The 21,086-nt window shown below is 32.3% G+C and overlaps 1 long non-coding RNA gene across 1 annotated transcript; it reads left to right on the plus strand.

Annotated features, from left to right (window-relative positions):
• On the plus strand, positions 1–3,523 carry LOC143070721 (uncharacterized). Its single transcript, XR_012976661.1, has 3 exons — positions 1–75; positions 2,823–2,994; positions 3,302–3,523. It is a non-coding gene; the product is annotated as an uncharacterized LOC143070721 (long non-coding RNA).
• The last annotated feature ends 17,563 nt before the right edge of the window (positions 3,524–21,086 follow it).

Genomic DNA, 21,086 nt, shown 5'->3' on the forward strand with positions numbered 1-21,086 from the left:
ATGGCACACATTAGTACTAAAGGAAAGAATTCTTCAATAATGATGCGCATGTTCATCCTCCTGTCTGTCCTTCAGGTATTTAACGCTATATGTATCTTTATAAATGAAAATCATTTCTGCAACTATCACATTGTTATTATTATTTTGAGGACTCTCAGGAAGATTAGTTTTAACTAATGGGATCATTAACTTGAAATAAAGATTATTTATTTATTTATTTTATTTCATTGAAAAAATCTACATGTATCAACATTTGACCGAACATTGAATTTTCAAAGATGATTTAAATCTGCAAATTGAAAGATTTTTGAGTATTTAAAAAATGATACGAAAAATATTTTAATGAAAATGGGTTTGTAACCGATCTATAAACATCATACATACGCGGACATTAACGAGGATTAACAGAGAACCTACATGTCGAAATACGCGTGAACATTAAGAAATAGCTTATTTTGAATAATGGAATGGATATTGTGAATATTGGAATAGACTGTTGCGACCCTTACTGTTCTTAATGTTCACGCGAATTTCGACATGTAGGTTCTCTGTTAATCCTCTAATATGCGTTGCGGGACATATTGACTTTATACGTTTTGATTCTTTCGAATGAGGTATAATGTATATCTGTAATAAGGGGATGAAGGGTCGCAGTAGTCCATTCCATTATTCAAAATATCCATTCCAGTATTCAAAATTGGCTATTATCATAAATTTCACGCGTATTTTGGTATTTAAGTCCTCCGTAATCCCTCTAATGGTCATTGCGGTACAATGGACATGTTATATCTATAAATATGGGATGAAGAACAGCAATGGTTACGTGAAAATAAAAAAAAGATAACGTTGAGTATTTTAATATTTATATATACGTTTTGGTATTCAGGTCGCCCATACACTGAACCAAGGAATTTCTGTTAAAAATATTAAGGGCAATCAACTAGTTTATTCTCCGAAACTAAATAAATGAATGAATTAAGTTAAAATTTTTTAAAGAGTAATTTGAATTTTTTTTTTCTGATATTAATTTGCATATTTGTTGGATAACATCAAAATGACGAATTCAGAAATACAGTTTCGTTTTATCGAAATAACGATATATTTTTATCGAGATTTCGATATCATTAACCAAGATAACGATTTCATATTCCGAGACCTCGTTTTAATAAATCGAGATAACGAGATCTCGAGATAACAGTTTCGTTTCATCGAGATAACGATATAATAAATCGAGATAACGATATGATAATCCAAGATCGTTTTATCGAGATAACGATGTATTTTTTGATTAAGATCTAGGTAAAACGGTATTGTTTAATCGTGATCACGAATTAAAAAAAATATTTTTTAATTTTTTGTGTGTCCCCTTACGGCTTCCGTATATATCAACCCGTGATTAAATGATAAATAATATTTTAATTTTAACGTAACATTTTAAAGATTTAAGGATGTACTTAGGTGAGGTTTTGGAAATTGGTGTCAGATGTTCGAACTCCTTGTTTTTTCCCCATCAATACAGGGTAAAATATTTTTCTACATAACACTCATTTTTCTTTTCATAAAAGACTTCAATAGGTCATAAAAGGTCATTTTCCAAAATTTGATATAGTATAATACCTTCTTACATCTTCCTTGAATACAACAAAGAGAAATAGACCACAACTATTTGCAAGAATGATTATTTCAGAATAAGCTCTTTTATTTCTTCGTAAACAATCAACTGACTGTTAAGATTAATACAAGTAACAACAATGAATGTGCAATTATATGTATTAAATTATGATATTACGACCTAGGTTTGTCTCATATAATTCACGTATGCATATAATAGAAGTGTAGTGTATGTAAATGAGACAGCAACCTAACAAAAAACACAAAATACATCTAACACTTAACAAGTCTCTATAATATGTCCAGCTCCATATCGTCTCTGGTCTATAGAAAGTGAACAAAGGAGTAGGTCCAGTAAGACCCCAATTTGGCCCCAAAATATAGCAGTTATACAAAATTGTTGAAATGTAAACTTTTAGTTATTTATTGGAAAGTAGAATGCATCTGCTACTTAAATATGGGCTGTTTTTGACAATACAATGCACATATATCTGGTACTAGCATTATTAAGTCATGCTAAATTACTGAATTCTTCACAATTTTAGCATTTTAGTTAAATTTTAGACGGTTTCTGTCTTTAATGAAAGTGGCCGCGTTCGTGTTCATTCTTAATATTGAAGTGTAAGTTGTATTTGAGGATAAAACATAATATATATAAAGGTTGAGGATGAACACGGATGCGGCCACTTTCATTTTTGACAAAAAAACATCTGAAAAGTGACAATTTTTGGCACATTTGATCGATTTTGCATCGTAGCGTTTTTAATGACTAAATCAGATAAAATCTTTCACATAAACTAATTGAACCAACTGAAATAGACACTTCAGTCTTTAAAAAGTGTCCAAAATCTTACGTCAGATGAACTTGAAATTTGAGGCCGGACCTACTCCTTTAACAGGAACATTAAAAAGATCTGTCATCATCACCCAATTCTCTAATAATAATGAAAACATTAGATCTAAGTTATAGCATACGAACACTACTGACGAGGTTTCTAACTTGGGACATAGGCATGAAAATGCTGGTTGGTCAATCTAGTTTATTTACTAGTTACTTGTAACTAGAAATGGAAAATGGAAATTGTAATCCATTTTTAATAAATACAAGTTGATAGAATTAATGATAAATAGAAATAGGCGAGCTTTTCAATATAGTTATTTTTTTTTTTAATAAAAATTTGATATAAAGAATTTTTTAATTTTTTATGTAGGTGTTGTCCTTGAATGAAGCATACAATTTCTCCTGTCCATCGCAGGCACACTGGAATCTTCGGGCTAAATCTAAGTGTACGTTTGCTATAAATTACACCTGCTTATATAACGTGACTTTTCATGTCAATATATACAGAGATAGATGTAGCAGACCAAGAACGGTAGCTCCTGGTAAATATTAAAAATTGTTAGTCTCTTATGTATTATACTTGTGAACTGTTCCATTTCTTCATTAACAAACAGTATAAATGTAGAGAATTTAATTTACTAACATTTCCTATATTTATAACAATGAACTTTACTAGATACAATTGTCAACGGTTTAAACTTAATATAATTTATTTAAAATATAGTTTTATTAAAACTTAGAACTATGTATAATAGTATAGTAAAGACATAAACATAAAATTTTAGGTTATGCTATTATCCCGTGTATTCATATTCACACAAAATACTTCTATTTCATTTTTTTTTGTAGGTTATAAATATGTCTTTCAACCTAACTTTAATAGAGCAAATTGCAGATTAACTCGATATCAGCCTTTTATCATTTGACACGATTGGGTACAGCGACTGTGCTTTCCAAAAATCTGTTTGCAGCGGCGAAGGTCAGATCACATATGATAACGGAAATACAACGTCTGACAGAACATGTCTATGTGATACCGATAAAAGATATACATCTTTAAGGAGCACAAAAGAACAATGTTACTGCAATCCCTCGAAAGAAGATTGCACCTGCTTTGTCGGCATTAATCCGAACAACACGATGAACAGCTCCAAAGGTGAAGTGAAATTATTGTTTTATTAAAAAAAGTTCAATGAAACAATATATTTTCTCTATTAGATCAGCAGTGTTTGAACCTTTGCGTGAATAAATACTCAAAGTAAAACACGACACCTCAATATTGAAGTATTCAAAACGTCGACGAGTTTATCTACAGTATAAAGGCAATTTTGAATTTAAAATATTTTTAGTCTTTGAGAAGCATTAGTACACAAAAAGATACACCCCATACAATGATATGCTAAGAGAAAACTCCGAAAATGTTACTGATAAAAATCTAAATTAATAATATAGATACACTGCAGTATTATATAATTCCTATTCTAGGAAAATGACAATAAATTGTATTAAGTAGTTAAGGTTGAGTTGTGAATATTAAATTAATATGATTGGTTACCTTCCAAAAAGACCTCAACATTGAACCATTTTCTTTCCATATAATTTATACGAATGCCTTGACTCAAGACATACAATTCTTTTGTTTTCCGCCATTTTTTATAATTCACATTCGCTTGATGTGTTATCTTTTTATTTCTATTAGAGTCTCCAACATTTCAAATTTGAATTATTTTTTTTCAATCATCAATGAAAGTGGAATAGTGAAATAACAATTCGCTTTTAGCATCCAGTTTGGTTTAATTTTTCAAAATAAGCTAAGAAACATCAATGATGAATTATTTACCTGCAAGTGAATAATTGAATCTTATTCAATCCGTACTTATGGGACGCTTTAATTATGCGGGTTCAGGTATTAAAAAGAACATTATGTCAACATTTAAAGTGAAACCAAGGTAAATCATTTGCTTGAATGATTCGATCCACAAAAACTCATTTCACAGACCTAGGAAGCGCAATCGCTCCAGTTTGCTATCTATTTGTATTGATATCGCTTATATTACCGTTGGCAGTCCTCGGAGGTCAACTAGGTAGATGGCATCTAGACTAAAATACACTCGAAACGATGATACCTTATATCGAGACCATACCTTGTAAATTTAATTTGGTTTAAAACTTTAATAATGTGGATATGTTACAGTGAATTTGTATAATCAGTAATTATGTAGAATCCCTAAAATTTTCAGGCATTATGTAGAATCACTGGTTAGTTTAGGGATTATATATTATCACTAAAATTTTCAAGGTTTATGTATCATCACTAGAACAAATGTCAGGGATTATGCAATATAACTGAAATGATGAATTAGATTTATTTATATAGAAAATGAATAAAAGTAAAATAATTCATTCTAAAATAATCAAATTAAAACATCATTATAAACAGAAATTGTAAACTGTTAATCGCAAATATATTAAAATGATAATCTCAATACATTAAAATATTAGGCACAACATATTGAAATTTTCAAAAACCATCATCTTTTTTTTAAAAATAAATTGATTTGACATCGACTATTGCACATTTGCCCTGATATATTATTCACGTCTGTTTTTACCCAAACATCCACATTTTATATAAACTTTTCCTTTACATATCGAATCAGATTTAGAACACATTTAAGAGAAATCAAGTTTTCAGTACAAGCATCTCAGGCACAAAAACTCACCTGATCTGACTCATGTAAAATAGATGAAAACCATAACAGACACTACCAATCATTCGTTCTGCCAGTTATTCTATACATTTAGTTGCGTCAGTGTTCTCAGGTTGAAGTTTTTGTTCATTTGAACACAAATTCACAAAACAAATGTCCCATAACCTTCTTCACCATTTGTTTTACTACAAATCACAAGCACTGTGGATTTACATTTATAATGTCATATGATCTTGGTAATTTAAAACCATAATGGACTTAAAATTAAGTAGATCGCATATCTACTAAAATACGTGAATTTTAAGTTTTTGCTAACATTAGGGTTAACAACAACAACAACAAGTCCCGAACCTTATCAAAACAATAGTATACCAATGAGACGCTAATCTTAGAAATGTTTATATGATGAATAGTACTTTTTTTTCTATAAATCTAGTTTTTGTTACTTTTGCTATTCACAAAATTTATAATTCTAAATCATGTCAACCAGTCCCCATCCTATGTTAATGTATAATTATGTAAAGAGGGTAATCTTCATAAAATATAAGAGATGACAGGAGCCTTTAAACAATCTAAATCATGACTTACTGTTCACTTAAACTTTCAAAGAATAAGAAAAAAACAAATGATTATTTTCATCAAACAAAGGACCTTTGAATTATCGATGATCCCTAAAATCATTTCAGGGAATTTGTAAAATGATCATTTAAATGTTCAGTGATTATGAAAAAAATCACAGGTCACTTTTAAGTGATTATCAATAATCACTTATTTTATTGATTCTACATAATCTCTGAAAAATCAGGGATTCCACATAATTACTGATTATACAAATTCACTGTAACAGACATATGTTTTAGTATGTTATAAATTAAATATTTAGTTTTGAGTCAATCCAGTGAACATGAATTTGACAGCTAATGCCCCTTTTAAGTACTTTAATGTAGATGCAAATATTTTACACAGTTTAATATTAATTACAAAATCCCAGAATTAGGATATTTTGGCATTTTTGCCGTTTAAAAATAATATTCAAATATAAAATTACTGATAAGACTTGTTTTTGTCTTATGAACATCTGAAGGATGTTATTTGGTAGGTTTTAAACACTTTTCAAATTCAATGGAACAAATAGTGGTAATACAATTTGGTACATGAAATCCTTGCAAGGTCTACATGTCTGTCTCGACCTCATTTTGTAGAGCAGTGATCAATGTTTAAGTTACGTGATTATGTCTTTTTTGCAGACAATATACGCAATAGGTTAACTATATTTGGTGAATTGCATGATTGAAAGGTATTTTAACAGATATATAAGACTGTTTAGTCAGTACGTCATTATCATGGTTCATTGTTAATTGGTTAACTTTTTGTATCTAGGTCTGTTACTCAAATGCCATAAGTAAAATGACAATTATCTGTGCTGTATTGAATGATTGTTAGTTGTGCATGTCTGCTTGGACTGGACTAGAGGGTTCATTTAGAATAAATAATATTGGCGGGTCAAAACGGTCATCAAAGTCAGTCTACCATGTTTTATGGACGACTATTTTCTAGCTATAGAAAGCAGTTTATTCAGACTTAATGCGGCGTTCACACATTGCCGATTATTGTTCCCATTTGAGATCAAACACGAAAAGTGAAAAAGTCGGATTGCTATCCTCAATTATTTGGAATGGCCTATCATTTTTGAACGCAGTCGTTTAAGTTCGAAAAATATTCCTACGGGCCGGGAATGGTCCGGATAGTTCGGCTACGCACCCCGACAGTTAGGTGCGTCCCGCAACATTCGGAGAAACTCGGCCAATTTTGTCTAGTCGGAATACAAGCGTGACTAAGTCGTGACAGATTCTGTTGTATCGGATCAAAATCCTAACAATGTTTTGTGTTTTCTGGACGGTGTCCTGTGGAACGGGAATAATCTGGAGAAATATTACATTGCTGATTTTCGGCCGATTGAGTCCAGAATGCACCCAGATCTTGACGAATGTGTACTGTCTTTGCCGAAACCGTTCCGGGAAAAGTCTCGTATCAATACGAAATTCGTCAGTGATACCCACTTCAGAGTCCCGATAATTAAAGAACACAATACGACTGAGACCAGACAAAGCCGTTTGCAATGCGGTAGAGCGCATCATCATAGGATTACGTTCCGACAGTACCTGATCATCCCGAATATGCCGACAGATTTCTAACGGATAACATCCGTCAGCGTCGGTTTACTGTCTGGTTCCTGTCTGATCTCTGTCGGATTACATTTGGTAGAATGGGACGCAGTCGTAACAGACCCGGTCGAATTTTACCATGCGAAAGATACAAATCAGATTAGAATCGGATTGAGAACGGGATTATGGGTACAAATTCGCTTGGAAACGGTTGAATATCGACGCTTCCTGAACAATATCTGATTGTTGTCGTGATGACATTTTTTTTTTTTACAAATTTTAACTAAAGTTTGAATTTCCGTCCACGATTCACAGGATCTTCATCAAACTTTTGACAAATTTTAATCGGGAATGGTCCTGTCAAGGACGGCAATTAAAATCGTGAATGTGTGACCCCAGCTAAATATTAATTTCACACCTCGTGCATTTGTCTTGCCGGATACTCATTTTCAATATCCGCCTTTTTCATTATGCAATATTCCGTTCTTTTAAATGTTTGGTGCAAATTTATATAAAGAAAAGAAGATATATCATGACTGCCAATGAGGTATATATTTACCAGGGTCCAAAGACGAAGATGTAAATAACTGTTATTACCCGTGCGGCCTTCTAATAATAAGGAAAATTCACACCATATAGTAAGCTGTAATAGGACTGATATATTACCTAATAAATATGAAATATAAGTGTGATAGAGATGAACGTAAACATATTCTTATTATTTCAACTTATGTAGTCAAAATCATACAAAATGTACCTTTACGATTCAACTTTTAACGAAAATGGCGATGATTATTATAATGATTACAGGCAAATCTGTGAAATCTAAAAAAAAAATGAATAAAAACAACCCAACGAAAAAACCTGTTTAAACTTAGGAATATAAAATTTAAATCTGAAAATTCATTTTTTGTTTTAAAACGCGTTTATATTGCATAATAATTTTATAATTGAATTGTGCTTCCAGATCTGAAAACTTCGAAAGCTGCTAAGTTTTGGTTTGCATGTAATTAATAGAAGTTTGTCGATGTACACAGTTATTTTTCTCACTCTGTTAGGATGAACATAAACCTCATAGATAAAATAATGGCCATTCAACAACCGTTTGAATGAACTAAACAGAACACTATAAACTGAAACAATACAACAACATTAAAAACTAAAACTGAATAAGTTTTTGTATAAAGATGAAAATCTACTATCGTATATTATGTATTATTTTTCAGATTTGAATTGCTATAACCAAATAATCATTCTCCAAAGACGTTTACAAGACGATTCGACGTATGTCTTTTTATTTTTCAATTATACCATTAGTTGTTCTTTAGTTGTCAAATTCACTATGATGTTCCATATGTATTGTCCGATTAAAATTCAAACTTTTTATCTTTTTATAAAACCAACACTAAGTCTTAACTTTGCTCAACGAACATTGTGATATAATTTTCCATGTACGTGATAAATTTGTGTATCAACCTTTAACATACATGAGAAAAACATTTGTAGAATATAGATATTACATAGAACTTTTGGTTGTAAACAAAACAATGTTGAAAACCGATCATTCAAATGAAGGCTGCCCTTCGTAATTTAAGTTGTAGGAAAATGGTATTATGTATGAACAACAAATGTATTTATTTGTAATAAAAGTTTAGAAAATATAACTACCACTTTATATTTTTGAAATAGGTCGAGTCAATCACAGGTATTAAAGATAAACGACTTTGACAACAACAAATACAATATTCGTTTAAGTAAGTAAAAACTAGATAAAAAGGAAATTTATTATATTTGATCATTGAGATTACATGTCAGTTTGGCTAAATAATTACTGACAAACACATTCACACGACAAGAATATCCTTAGTGGACCTTTATGAATATTACATTGCGACAATATGAATCATTTCTAATCTTAATGTATGCAGGATGAAACCATAGTGTCATAATAACCGAATATAACAATGTGCAATTGGAATTTTTTGTAATCTCTTTCCAGAGCAGCATGCAAGAATGATCTTTCGTCGAACTGTTCTGGATATAAAAAAAGTTCTACTTTAGAAGTGTTAACGAGAGGACCTGTCAGATTATGCCCTAGGATAGAACTGTCCAAAAGTGTTCTGTAGATCTATCAGGATCTGCCTGAAGTTTTCTATGTTTTGTCTTGTGTAGTATTATTTGTCTGTTTTTCTTTTTTTCTTTTCTAGCCATGGTGTTGTCGGTTTGTTTTCGATCTATGAGTTTGAATGTCCCTCTGGTATCTTTCGCTACTCTTGGTGGGTAGAACTAGCAAAATCTGTTCTAGGGCAAATCTTTTCTAGGGTAGACCAGTACTAAGAGACGTAAATAAGACCAGCCCTTGGATCATGATCAGGATATATAGCAGTTTTGATTTTATAACGATGGATTTTATTGTTGTTAGTTTCATGTTGAGTGGCAAATATTTAATGTGAAAAAAATTGTCTCTCAACGTGAAGCTTACAAAAACAAATTAACAATAAATGCAATAAGAAGGTACTGTAGAAGGAATAGACAGGAAAGAATGGCGGGAAATTTAGAAAGTTACTATAAAAAAGGATATACGGGATAGGAACGAAAAGTTTGCCTTGCAACAGGACACTCCCGGACCCCTCAAAGAGATTTTGCATCGGTTCTTAACGGCAGAGTGCATGGTACTTTCTCCACACGAGGTATCGAATTGAACGAATCTTTTATGATTGAGCGTAACTGCATATTTATTCAGCATGCACAGCAAACTAACATTCAACTTTGATTAGGGTAAATGCTGGTCGGTAGATGACCTTAAGTGACATTATTCCTATTTCCCGGTCACCCTTGTGGTTATAATTGTCGAAACCAGGGCAGTTAACTGTTGTCTTTTGTTAGGTTTATTTAAGATAAAAAATTAAAAAAAATTAAGAGAGAGAGAAAAAACACCTATATGTTTTAGTTTGAACTGTTAGTATCTGTTGCAGGTTGTAACGGTAAACAACTGTTCACGGATAAAAACAACTTCTCTCAGAAGCTGATGTAAAAGTGTTTGGAAAACAGTTTTAGAGACTGTTGAAGAATAATATTATTGTAGGTTCGTGACCAATTTTAAAAAAAGACTAGAATTGACCACATCTGTATTAAGTTTTTAGAATTAATTTATTTCAAATTGATGGTTATTTCGTCATTTGTTACAGGTTATACACAAGTAAACACGATTAAACAAATCCTCAATTTTTAATCAGAACAGCCTTTACCGTATGCGCTTACCATACCTTCATTAGAAAAGCTGGTAACAAGAAGTCGAATACAACATATATGTTGATGAATGAAGCTTTATCACAAAAAATAAAATAAAATAAGAATTTTCTTAGAATGAAGAAATCACGAGAAAAAAATATACGAAATAAGGTTTTCGTTTATTTTTATTCCAAAGTCAAGTTATAGCGTGTTGTGTGTATGCTCATTTTACAATAGCTATTCAAGGTTTATGACCCCTTCTGGAGTCATGTAATTCCGTAATTTTCAAACTGCAATAGTATCAAAACAGCAAAAAATAATGATTAATAGAGATAGGCCGTTTTGTATATATACCAAGGGGAAACTTCGTGCACAGAATTATTACATATTGTTTAATTGCATTTAATAGTAAAAGGGAATTTCGTGGCAAATAAAACTAAGATTTTTGTAGGTAACTACAGACTTTAAAAAAGAGAATTTGAAACATAGATTACTTAATTGCTTTTCTATGATGTGCTAGCATTTGTTGGTTACAAATAGTCCTAAAAAACTTTAAATTCCAAACAAACTTGTGTTCAGTCACTAAAGTCGAGCGCACCCTAGAATGTGCACTTAATTGGTCCATATTTATATTTTTTTTTTAACCTTTATCTAAATCTATAAACTTGTTTTGAAAGGATATTGCTAGCACTGTCAGCAATAATCCTCTATCTATCAAGCACTGAGTTACCAAATATGAGAGGACAAGGGGTAATGATATGGAGTTTCTATAAAATGTCCATATAGTAGGGTGCCCAATCAACCAATTTGATCAATTTGTCTTAACGGAATAACACACGGCTATATTTCATATCATAGGAAAGACGAGAATAAGCCTCATCGAAATACCGTTGTCGTCGTTGTCTGCCGTGGTCACGTTTTTATTTAAATCAGGGCCAAAGGTCAAAGCAAAAATTTCAGAAAAATGCACATTCACATTAAGATACATGTAGCTTGTTTCTCCTACATATATGCGTTTGGAGCAAACTTAAAACAACTAATTTATAGAAAAATATCTCTTGCATCTACATTTAGAACTTATTTTATATTTGAATCGCCAACAATGACTTTAGATTGACTTTTTTGCATATAGGGTGCAAATTTAAAATCTTCAAACAGCTGTTAAATAACAGTGGCCTTGACCTATTTCAATTTCTAAATTTGAGGGGAAATTTCTGTATTCAATTCATTACAAGTAAGGTCTTAAGATGTTTTTTAGATCTTAACTTTAATAATTTGTCTGAAACAAAATGTGTTTTTTCACGTCTTTTGATAGTACGGTATTGGTCAATTTCTAGGTTAATATCAAATTTCGGTTTTTGGGTGTGAAGGAGTATATATATATATATAAATGATTTGTTTCGAAATTCGTGTAACATTAAAGTCGGACTTAGTTGGACATGAAGCTCTGTGTATAGCTTTGCTTTTCAGAAGTAAATAATAATGCAAAATCGGAAAAAAGGGGGTTGAAGTTATGACAACAAAACGTCTATCAAAAACAGGTAAAACACCCCATCCTACATATACAAATGACTAAATGAGCAACCATTGGCCATAATGTTTACAAGTATTCCAAAAATATAATAAGGGAGAGGGTTATGTATAGCACTGATGTACTTTACAAACAATTGCAAACAAGAAAGTCTTGAGAAAACAAAGGGACATAAAAAAAACTTATAAATTTTAAGAAAAGCTGACAACAGCATGGCAAAAACACGAAAAAAAGAACAAATGCAAATAGAAAATTATGATGGAAGCTAGTATAACCTACTACATTCTATGGTCTCCTGTAGTTTAAGCCAACCAACCACGTCCTGGTCAGAGACCATATGGCCGTTTTTTTGTGTTTTTTTTTACATATCTTTCCCCACTAGATAGAGTATTACTATATTTCCCAAGATTTCAGAATTGAGTAGATGTTTTATTTATTGTTTAGAAAATATTATGGACTGCTTAATTTTCATTCGATTGCTAACAATGATTGATAAGGTACAAACAGAAAAATGTAATCTTATACATCGTCATCTTTGTCGTCATCAATGTTTCTAACTGAAACCAGACTAGTATTTACATTTTGACATATGTCATTTGCCTGACATGGGCATAAATCTGTACATGATAGAATTTGTTCAAAGCAAATGCAATCCTTTGAAAACACAGATTTCCCCTTACAAGTACTGTGACAAATTAAATCTTGCAGACATCTAATTTATGTCTGGAGTGAAGCTCTTAATACATATTGTTTAAAAGTAGATTCACAAGGAGGATGTTTGACAAGGGAGAAATTTTAAATTGTAGCTAATTTTACGCTCAATTTGTTTAGGTCACTATGATCTATTTTAAGTTTTGACTTGAGATCATTCAACCTAACAACAAGATCTCGAGCTGCATCTATAGATTCATGGATGTCTTAATTAGAAAGGTTTGACAAATCGGTGATATCATGTGGGTTGTCCTTCAAGACTAAAAACAAGGCGCTAAACAGGGATGACGATGTATAGCATCATGTTACAGTACGTGTGGCTGGTAGAATGTTACAGATGGCAAACGAGAGACTTTTGCATATTTCGTGGACAGGTGTGCAAGTAATAGTGTCTGTTTGAAACGATAGCTCATTGACAATGCAATTTCCCATAGGAACTCCTTTTACGGCTAAAACTGTACCACTTTTACTATGAAGTTTTGAAAAAAATCTTATCCTAGAATTGAAAGTTCATATGCATTACAATTTTTTTTCAAAGGTCATAATATAGGGCTGTGCGGCATATTTTCAACGTTTATATGCCCTGAACTTCTCAGAGTTTAAACTAACACTAATTTTCTTAACTACTCCTACCTCGAATAAAGGGTTACCATAGGTTTCAATATAAACAATATGCACATGTATAATAACTGGTAACATTCCCAAGTTATGTCTCTGTGAGATTAAACACTGAGAGCATAACTGGGAACCAGTATGTAAACAAAATTAATTTTCTATGCATATTCAAGATCTCCCCAAAAGAGGCGTGGTTTGAGAAACAGCTGTATTTACAAAGTACAACCTGGAGGGGAAGTAATGAACGCATAAGATCAGAACATCTGTATCTTTTGACTTTATTATTATCCTACCCTTGATTCCTTTCACACCGAACTCTTTGTCTACACGAATAGCATGTAAAATCATGCGAGTATCTACTTCCTCGGGCGTACAAAACAATTATTAAAATCTGAATACTCCTTCTGAGCAGATTAAGGGTCCTTGAAAGTACTAGCTAGATAAATGACTTCCTCATGTATCATAGTAATTCTTGATCTACCATGATGCTGAACAATCGATTGACCAAAAAATCTGATTAAGGCCTGCTGGTTCTTACTGATTCAAAGAAACTTTTTTCTAGTCAGGAATTTGACGACCTTCTATATATGACCTGACACTTTTACAGACGAACAAAAACTTAATTCAGCTTTAAAATTGCTGCAGTTGTGTCTGCTAGTGTAAGAGTTATAGCAATAATGGTGGTACAATATTTTGTAATCATCAGTACGAAGATGGTCTAGGTCTGAAGCATCATGCAATATACTAAAATATACATAATCTTTCCGTGCTCCCATAGCCTCGATAAAGCTTTTTTTGTGCTAATTCCTCGCATATTAATAAGCAATTCAGTAGAAGAACCCTGACATATAACACACGTATCCCATTGTATTTCATTCCTACTTCGTTTTATAAATAGGGCTTGATGGACATAGTTTAATAGGAGTGCGCTCGGTTGACGAGTTCCAGACGATTGGAATGCACGGAATCAGTCGGAAGTTCAATATAACAAGACATAACTGTATTCTGAACGCGTTCTAAGAGTACCGAAAAGTATCATTTAAACAAATAACACAGAAAGCAATAATTTCATCTTTTGTGTTGAAGATGGCCTGTATGATGTGGTATCTTTGGGTACCCTAAGAAACCACAAAATTTTGAAACACGGGAGCTTACGACGACATTCATGATTGGAAAATATAATGATTTTCCAATAGTTTGCATATAAATATAGCCGTGTGTTATCCGTGAACATAAACTCGTTAACTAGACGCCTTTTTCGATACTGGGCACCCTACTTATATGTTTAGCATTATACCAACACAAGGGTACAAACAGAACTATATCTGTATCCATTGGTGACTATTTACAAGTTCAATACGCTATATATGGACCTGTTCAGATTATCATGACCGAGAAAAAAGTCCGATGTTAAATATAATTTAACAGGGCCATACTTAACGTACTGACTTAGTTGAATATTACATATCATGTAAGTATTATAAATTTGAAAATTATATTGACTCAATTTTACTTATTTTGTGTCAATATGTCAAAACAGTGAAACAAATATAAAATACATATTCGAAAACACGTTTTCAAATAAACCGATGACAAACAGGAATCATCAAACCATATGAAATGTGTTTAATGCGTAAATACAAAATTTAATCCTGGTATCTATGATGAGTTTATTAACAACCACTGGGTCGATGCCACTACTGTTCGACTTTTAATTCCCCGAGGGTATCATCAGCCCAGTAGTCAGCACTTCTGTGCTGTGCGTATATGAATTATCTTTGATATGGTCATATTTATAAATTAACTGTTTACAAAACTTTTGAACTTTTGAAATGCTAAGGCTTTCTACCTCAGGAATAGATTACTTTTGCTGTATTTGGCAAAACTTTTCGGAATTTTGGTCCTCAATACTCTTCAACTTTGTATTTTATTCGGCCGTTTTAACTTTTTTGGATTCGAGCGTCACTGATGAGTCTTTTGTAGAAGAAACGCGCGTCTCGCTTAAATACAAGCTTTAATTCTGGTATCTATGGTGAGTTTATTGATATAAACCAATCTATAAAAAATATATATCATATGCAGTCAAATGAGTGTATAAGCTTACCTTGTTCTAAGAGCCACGTGTGCTTTAATTGCCATTATTCGCCGTGCGTTTTTTATGCAAATGACAGCTGAATGTATATAGTGTATGTTTTGGATCCATTAAATATTTTAGTAAATCGTCATTATTTTTGCTAAATATGTGATGTTACTTATTACAACGTGTCTAAGATAATTCATTTCACTATTAAAAGTTGCATTAATATATAATTTCAGATGACTATCGTACCCAAGCCTTCGTTAGTGTTTTGATATCAGTTTTATTATATATCCGTAAGTATACGTTAACGATTGCACATTATTACTGTGACTTGGCTTTACACTACTATTTCCCATGCTCAGTTGTAAGATCGACTTCACCATCTCATTATACAGAGTTGTTTCTATAAAAATAGGAATCGTAGATTTAAATTTCCTGTTTTGGGTCACTATAAATTCACATTTTGTGAAGAACTACACTGAATCTATCCGAAAATATACTGAAGTTTATATTATCGAAATGCTGGCCTTTTTTATCGACAAATATTTTTTGAGTTTAGAAGATTTATATTTCAACAGACAGTCGGTATTCCAATGGGTACTAATTGTGCAACCCTATTGACCGATTTGTTTTTGTACTCGTATGAAGAGAATTCATTCAGAACCTTCTAAAAGACAAAAAGAAAAAGCACCTTGAGAAATTCTTTAATTTTACTTCCCGATATATTGATGATGTTCTATCACTGAATACCCCATATTTCAGCCAATACTTCCATCTCATATATCCCAGTGAACTTGAAATTACGGATACTACTGATACAAGCAGAACAGCTTCATACCTAAATCTCTTTCTCAATATTAACACAGATGGACGACTTCACACTAAAATCTATGACAAACGGGACGATTTGAATACTTAAAAATTCCAAAGATCTTTTAGAGTACTTACCATCTAACTCTCTTTCATCTTGCAATAGTATTAAAACTTTTGACTTTTCTACACTTTACCCAAGTATTCCACATTCCAAACTAAAAGACAAATCTAAAGAGTTGGTATTGCTTTGTTTCATAAAAAAGAATGGCCAACGTAGATACAAGTATCTTGTCTTAGGGAGGGATAAATCCTACTTTGTAAAGGATCACTCTGATTCAAACAAAAAATTCTCTGAAACTGACATTATCAAGATGCTTGATTTTTTTTATTGACAACATATGGGTTACGTTCGGAGGACGTGTTTTTCAAAAGACAGTCGGCATTCCAATGGGAACCAATTATGCCCCTCTTCTTGCCAACTTGTTTCTTTATTATTATAAAAATTTCATACAGGAACTTCTTCGGAAGAAAGATAAGAAGTTAGCAATATCCTTTAACTCTACTTTCCGCTATTGAGATTCCGTCACTAAATAATTCAAAATTTGGTGACTATGTTGAACGCATCTTTCCCATCGAACTAGAGATAAAGGATACAACAGATACAGTTAAGTCGGCCTTATGTCTTGACTTATCTTGACTTACATCTAGAAATTGACAATGAGGGTTAGTTGAAAACAAAACTTTACGACAAAAGAGATGATTTCAGCTTTCCAATTGTAAACTTTCCATTTCTAAGTAGCAACATTCCAGCAGCACCTGCATACTTGGTATACATCTCCCAATTGATACGATATTCCCGAGCTTGCATTTCATATAATGATTTTCTTAATAGAGGGTTTCTGCTCACAAGGAAGCTATTAAACCAAGAGTTCCAAATGGTAAAGTTAAAATCATTCCTTCGTAAATTTTACGGACGCCATCACGAGTTGGTTGACCGTTATGGAATAACCGTTTCACAAAAAATATCGGATATGTTCCTTACGTCGTAACTACAATCCTCTTCCCTTTCATGAATGTGACCTACCGAATTAGACTATTTACAGGATTTGTTATAACATAAACAACACGACGGGTGCCACATGTTGAGCAGGATCTGCTTACCCTTCCGGAGCACCTAAGATCACCCCTAGTTTTTGGTGGGGTTTGTGTGGCTTATTCTTTAGTTTTCTTTGTTGTGTCATATGTTCTATTGTTTGTCTGTTTGTCTTCTTTAATTTTAAGCCAGGTGTTGTAATTTTATTTTCGATTTATGAGTTTGACTGTCCCTCGGGTTCCTTTCCTCCCTCTTTTTTTCAAATTATCAATTTCCCATTTCTCAGCAATAAAATACCCTCTGCCCCTTCGTATGGTGTTTACATATCACAGTTGATAAGTTATGCTCGTGCATGTTCACACTATACTGACTTCATATATAGGCGTGTTCTCCTTACGCAGAAACTGCTCCTACAAAGTTATGCGGAGGAACGAAAAAAATACACCTTAAATTTTATGGGCACCATCATGAAATGGTTGATCCATACGATGTGATTCTGTCTAAACTAACAAAGGACATTTTTACCACGTCTTAGATTGTTGTTTACCATTAACGTCATCTTGTCTTTTAAGTACTGAACGTGACCTATTCCCGAATTTGACTGTTTTGCTGAATGTGATTTCGCGGTTCTAGTTTTTTTTATATTCTATTCATATGTAAAATTAAAGATAACTCATCACCAATGTTCATTTATAAGATTTTAGTTTGTTTTATTTATGAAATTAATACCTACATAGCTAGATAAAACAATTAATTAACTGGTTGTTAACACAATTCTATAATTATACATTAATATCATAATTACAAACCTGATTTTGAACTATATCAAACTCTTCTAAAATTATCGTGACGTCACTTTTACCTGTGATGTCATTTTGTAGCGTAGCGTTATTTTGTAGGTGACAATGCAAGGTTATTTTGTACTGTTTATTTACACCTCTGTGTCGATGACACTGCTGGTGGACGTTTCGTCCCTGAGGGTATCACCAGCCCAGTAGTCAGCACTTCGGTGTTGACATGAATATCAATTATGTGGTCGTTTTTATAAATTTCCTGTTTACAAAACTTTGAATTTTTCGAAAAACTAAGGATTTTCTTGTCCCAGGAATAGATTACCTTAGCCGTATTTGGCACAACTTTTTGGAATTTTGGATCATCAATGATCTTCAACTTTGTACTTGTTTGGCTGTATAACTATTTTGATATGAGCGTCACCGATGAGTCTTATATAGACGAAACGCGAGTCTGGCGTACAAAATTATAATCCTGGTACTTTTGATAACTATTTACACCACTGGGCCGATGCCACTGCTGGTGGACGTTTCGTCCCTGAGGTTATCACCAGCCCAGAAGTCAGCACTTCGGTGTTGACATGAATATCAATCATATGGTCGTTTTTATAATTTTCCTGTTTACAAAACTTTGAATTTTTCGAAAAACTAAGGATTTTCTTGTCCCAGGAATAGATTACCTTAGCCGTATTTTGCACAATTTTTTGAAATTTTGGATCATCAATGATCTTCAACTTTGTACTTGTTTAGCTTTATAACTATTTTGATATGAGCGTCACTGATGAGTCTTATGTAGACGAAGCGCGCATCTGGCGTACTAAATTATAATCCTGGTACTTTTGATAACTATTATGTGCTTTCGTGTTTTGTTTTTAATACGTGTTTATTTTTATTCTGTGGTAAGTCACCACTTCGGTGGTGACAAGAGCATCTATTTCATGGTCATTTTTATAAATTTACTGTTTGCAAAAGTGAGAATTATTCTTAATACATAGGCTTTTTTTTATCCCAGGCATAGATACCCTTAGCCGTATTGGGCACCATTTTTGGAATTTTGGGTCACACATGATCTTCAACTTTGTACTTGTTTGGCTTTCTTTACTACTTTCATTTGAGCGTCTCTAGAGAGTCTTATGTAGACGAAACGCACGCATGGTGTATCAAATTATAAGCCTGGTACCTTGATAACTATTAGCATGTCGAAATGTCCTATTTTAATGTTTATTTGTGTATTTCTTTGTCCTGAATGCATTTATGTGTACTGAAGTCTTGTCATGTAATGTTGTTATTTTAATGTTATATTTAACATTGCCATAAAAGCGCGAGGTTTAGCTGGCGGCAAAAACAGGTTCAACCCACCATTTTTTTCTTATAATGTTCTGTACCAAGTCAGGAAAATGGCCATTTTTATAGTTCGTTTTTGTGTGTGATACATTTTAGTGTTGTGTTTCTATTGTGTAGTAGTTCTCCTCTTATATTTGATGTGTTTCCCTCAGTTTTAGTTTGTAACCCGGAGTTGTTTTTTTTTCTCAATCGATTTGTGAATTTCGAACAGCGATATACTTCTGCCTTTTTTACAAGCACATAATATAATGTCATAACCACCTCATATAAAGATGTCTACATATCATATCAGGGGAAATGCGCATGGCATAATTGTATGTGTTCATCATATAAGGATCTTTGAACTTCATATAAGTACAATTGTGCAATTCATTCGTTTGATGTGTTTTGAGCTATTGTCTTTCCAATTTGATTATGGAGTTTCCGTTTTGGATTACCCTCAGAGTTCGGTATTTTTGTTATTTTACTTTTTGCACACCATATAAGCCTATTTGCATGTCATGTAAGTAAATTGGCACATTATATAAGGATATTTGTACATCAGAATTTTAGAAAAAAATCAAGAAAATTCTGATCGTCATAATTATTTATTCTTTATCTTATTTATTTGCTGAGAACAGATATTTCACTAGTGATGATAAATATTTTTCTTATCGCTCAAAACGTGAAAATAGCACAAAATTTAAATAAATATCAATAATCAACAGTTAAGGATGTACTTATGTGATCTTAGGTGAAATTAAATAAACTAAAAAATTGAAATTGATACTATAAGCTTGAAGAGTATTAGTTAAGGATCAAAATAAACTAAAACTATTGATAGGCCATGGAGCTCCTTTTCTAGATATGTGATTGATAAAATATGGCGGGAAAAGACTCGGACTTTTACCTTATATTTGTGTTGGTATTATTTGGGTCTCAAATCAATAGAAAAAAAATCTAAAATCTGCTTTAATTTTGTTAAATAACCTTTTATAAGCTATTTAGTCTTCTATTAAGAAATAAATAGGTGTTATAGGGCAAAATATTTTACCTGGTATCGTATGGAAAAACACCAAGGAGTTCGAACATCTGACACAAATTCGAAAACCTCACATAAGTACGTCCTTAAGGAAAAGGATAAATCGTGTAAGAATTAGAGAAATGTTTTGTCATCTAGGATTTTGTAATATTTTCTTTCAACATTGTTTTTGAATAAACGACAATGATTTGCTTTTGACGATTCTATGAAGACGAAGTGCCAATTTTGTTTAAATTGGTCAATAACACTAACTTTAACATTATGATATAACCATGCATACTGACAAATTATCATGCATTTCATACATATGACAATTCACAACTATCTAGAATAGATTTGATATTATTAATACATGGAATATTTATCACATACTTTTTATATGCATAATCATACAAAATAACCGGACGTGCTGCTTGCTTTCCTAACAGAAGTTTAAACCAGCAATCTAAAACCCACAACTTGATTTTAGTAGCTAAAGGATATCTACCAATATAAAAAAAAAAGAAGCTGCGGTATGATCGCCAATGA

This window comes from Mytilus galloprovincialis, chromosome 4 (genome assembly GCF_965363235.1).
Source record: "Mytilus galloprovincialis chromosome 4, xbMytGall1.hap1.1, whole genome shotgun sequence".
NCBI lineage: Eukaryota > Metazoa > Mollusca > Bivalvia > Mytilida > Mytilidae > Mytilus > Mytilus galloprovincialis.